Source organism: Ochotona princeps, chromosome X (genome assembly GCF_030435755.1).
Source record: "Ochotona princeps isolate mOchPri1 chromosome X, mOchPri1.hap1, whole genome shotgun sequence".
In the NCBI taxonomy this organism is placed as follows: Eukaryota; Metazoa; Chordata; class Mammalia; order Lagomorpha; family Ochotonidae; genus Ochotona; species Ochotona princeps.
The window spans coordinates 87,667,223-87,671,158 of record NC_080865.1 but is presented as its reverse complement, the minus strand read 5'-3'; the positions used below and the strand labels follow the sequence as shown (position 1 = coordinate 87,671,158).

Sequence of the window (3,936 nt, the reverse complement as noted above, 5' to 3'; positions counted from 1 at the left end):
CAACAATATTTGGAAACAAATTCTGATTATTCCTATTCTGCAGATGATACTGCTAAGTTTCAAAGTGAGAATAATTGTATCTGCCTTGAAATTTTGTGCAGCTATAGTGCTACTTCATGAGCTTTAATGTTCCCAGGAACTACCTTAGGGGTCATGAGATGATGAAAATTTCTATTCAACAGATCTACGGCTATTCCAAGTATCTACATTTCTTATGTGTTCTCAGCTGTTGCCTGCATGGCTGGTCTGAGTAAATTAATACTCCCCTCAGAATTACTTGTGTAAAAGCACGTAAAAATTAGATTCTATGACTACCCACCAACACAGAGTATTAATTCTCAAAATGAGAATCAGTAATGTACGTTATATGCAATTTGGTGACAATTAAATTACAAGTGTGATTGTGGCATGCTTAAGCTATGAACTAGCATAGAACTACAACATTATTGTTTTGTAATTATTGCTATAATTACTTGTCAGTTATATATATATATATATATACACATATATATGTATATACATACACACACACACAATTGGTCTTTGTGCACTCCAAGCTTTTTTGATGGAGAATACTTTTTTCACTAATAGATATCTACAATAGAATCTTCTAATCATATCACTGATATACTATTGTGACCGATTTTGGCAAGGATACTTTTAAGAAAAAGTATGTCATACTTACCTCTCAGGGAAGATGCCATGATCAAGAAGGTGGTTTTCCCGGGGAAAAGCTTATCATTGCCCTTCAGATATGTTAACCCCTGTAATTTCCCCAAATGTAGGAAATTTGCGTAATTTATGGAAGCAGGGGCTATATTCGTGAAAAAAAATCTATATGCTGCATCTTACAATAATTATATATATATGCACATATCTATATATATACATATAGATGTATGTAGTTTTCTGTAGATGTATGTAGTATATACTATATGTAGTTTTCAGTATAATATTTAGTTAAAGCCATACCTGAAAGTTGTAATAATTCCTATTGGTTATTGTAAAATAGGTAAGAAATGTAGTCCCATAAGCATGCCTGTTTTTATGACACACAGTTGTATAAATGTATTTGTTACTAAAAATTAACAAAGAAGCTATCATAGTTCATTGAATCTTTTTAATTCATTGAAATTAATACACAGCTTTCCAAGTTATATTTGCTGTTTGAATTGGTTTGAAATAAATGAGCAGGTGGTTATCATGTTTTCTAAAAATCCTTATATGCTTTAGCAATGAGCTAATTATTCTAAAACATACGTTTTTGTTGTTGGATTCCAGGCTATTTCTGAATTTGACATTTATGTGTTTAATTATATATCATCATCCTATTACTAAAATTGTCTTTCAACTTTGCTCAGTAAAGAGCATTGCTGATATAGTTGTGGAAGAACAAAAACCAGTCTTTACCTTACTTGTAAACCTATAAAATTGCATTATTGGTAAAACCTGGCACACTGCTAAAAATTCTCTTTTACTCTTCAGGCTCAGCACAGTGTTACCTGAAAACAGCTATAGTTATACTTGACATCATATTAAAAAAATACTTTGAGTATATATAAACATGTAAAACAAGAAAAGTTTTACTTTTGGATTCATAAGGGTAAAAAAGCTACTTTGTCTTTCATGTCAATGTCAGTTTGTATTGGTAGCATTAAGTACTAGCCTAACATATTATACTTACTAGTGGAATAGTTCAATAAACTGTCAATGAGTACAATAAAAACTATGTACCAGTTAAAAAAAATATTACACTGAAGCAACAATGACTGCTGAGGTCATGGGAAGGAATTGGGGAAACATATATGCCAGGCGACCCCCAGTTCCAGAGTGGGCAATGGTGTTAACAGTAGAAAACAGAAAACAGGAAAGGCTTTGAATTCAGATATTTTCGTTCAAAAATCAAGACTTGGTCATATTACTTGAACTTTTAGAGTCTTAATTTCCTTATATGCAAGGTTGTGAAAAGAAAGTATGCTCTCTTACAGTGTTGTTGTGGATAATAAATGAGTTAATACAGGGAGTGTAATTAAATTCCTGCCTTAATTCTTCTACCCAGTGCCTCTGAGAATCGAAGCCATTAGAGTTAGCAATTTGTGATTGAAACATTTGCTACTTTATCCTCAGGAAATCACAATAAATTTGTATACTGTCACCCAGCAAATCTTTTAAATAGATCTTTGTGACTGAACACAGCACAGAAGGGGCCTAAGAAGATAGTCCTGAGAAGAGGCCTAGATAGAAAAACTGGCAAGAGTGGGAAGAATGTGAGATCCAGGGAGAAGTGAGTAACTTGAAAGTACAGTTTATTTTAAACAGGAAGAAAAAAATATCAATTTACCGCTTTCTTCCCAATTTTGCTGGTGGACACACAGAATGTGAGACCATTATTTAAACGCTTTGTTCCTTTCTTAAAGAAGCTATTGGTACATACTTGAAAAGGTTATTATAAACATTATGTAGATCTAATGAATTAGTGTGAGAAAATGACTTAAAACAATGGCTTATGAAGAACAAGGACTATGTTATTATTTTCCTTGCACAGGGGCTGTGCACATCTTCTCTATATTGTTCAAATTTTAGTATATGTGGGCTATGTTAAGTATTTTCATCAAAATTAAAAATTAAAATACCACATAAATACTAAATCAGACTACAAAAGTTTTGTGTGCTTATCCCACTCGATACATTTTTCTGTCATACTAACTCTCTCCACTATTGTGAAACAATGTCTAGAACATTGTTGTGACGATGAAATCTTTTTAGAAATCTAGGATGGAGAATAAAGAAGAAAGTTAGATGAAATCCAAAAATTAAGCTTAGTTTTTTTTTCAAATCAAAGTATTGGGGAATTAGACATTGATAAGCTATTTAATTATAACATATTTTAACTATGGCACTTGGGGTTTGGATCTTAATTGCATAATGATGAACCTGTTAGTCCTTTTAACTTCGTGAGCAATAGAATTATATTTTACTTGTTAATATCTCATATAGCATCCAGTACTAAGAAAGTATGCAATGTAAGTGTGCATTTATCTGATTCAATATGTGTATTCTTGCTTTGGGGAGACTAAATATAGGTTCACACTGAAAGACTAACTTTAATTGGTTCCTGTAGCCACAGGATGTTTAAAGGACCAACTCCAGTGGAATTTCACATTATAATCAGATCAGAATTGTGGCCTGAAATATTTTGAAGGAAGATTTTTCAGATTGAAGTATTTTCATTGGTTGTCACTATGCCAGTTCCTCTCTAGCTATTTGTTCTCTGTAGCTATTTGGCATGCTGTGCCTCATCTCAATTTCTATAGATCTGATTTTGCACTTTAAATGTTTGGAATAAAGGGCTTGATCTAATAACCAAGAAAAAATCCTTGTATTTTATGAATTGATCCAAGACTCCCTTGGACAGCTTGAACCACAGATTATTCCCAATGTTATTTGTGCCATGTTTTTTTTTTTTCATATAGATACACACTTACAGTAAAGTATAATTTGTGAATTAGGCCCAATGATAATTTTAATTTACCTTAGACCTAATAACTTCAGCATTTCCTTGTTGAGAGCTTTCATATTTCCTCTCAAACCATGTTATAGTTCCTCTTTGGCATATTTCAATTGCCAACATTATGACTCTTTCCCATTGGGGCAATTTTAAGTAAAATAAAGGTTCGCTGAACACAAGAACTGCAATATCACAGCAAGAGATGTGATAACAAGGTTAGTTATAGAGTGATAAAGGAACAGGTAGCTTACCTAGCATAGTCAGGTGGTGACTCATGTTCTGTGAAGAATGAAATTGTATCATACTATTCAAGTTGGTGTCTAATTTAAAATTTAACAATAAACTGTGTTGGAATTTTCCTTTTAATATTTTTGGATCTCAGTTAAGCACATTAAATTCAATCTGAAGAAAGCAAAGCCCTGGGTGGA

The 3,936-nt window shown here is 32.4% G+C and overlaps 1 non-coding gene and 1 pseudogene across 1 annotated transcript; one reads left to right on the top strand and one right to left on the bottom strand.

The window, feature by feature from the left end:
* Positions 1–677: 677 nt before the first annotated feature.
* Positions 678–839, top strand: LOC118760557 (U1 spliceosomal RNA). Its single transcript, XR_009244602.1, has one exon. It is a non-coding gene; the product is annotated as a U1 spliceosomal RNA (small nuclear RNA).
* A 1,670-nt stretch (positions 840–2,509) lies between these two features.
* LOC118760541 (U6 spliceosomal RNA) lies at positions 2,510–2,606 on the bottom strand (annotated as a pseudogene).
* Positions 2,607–3,936: the final 1,330 nt, after the last annotated feature.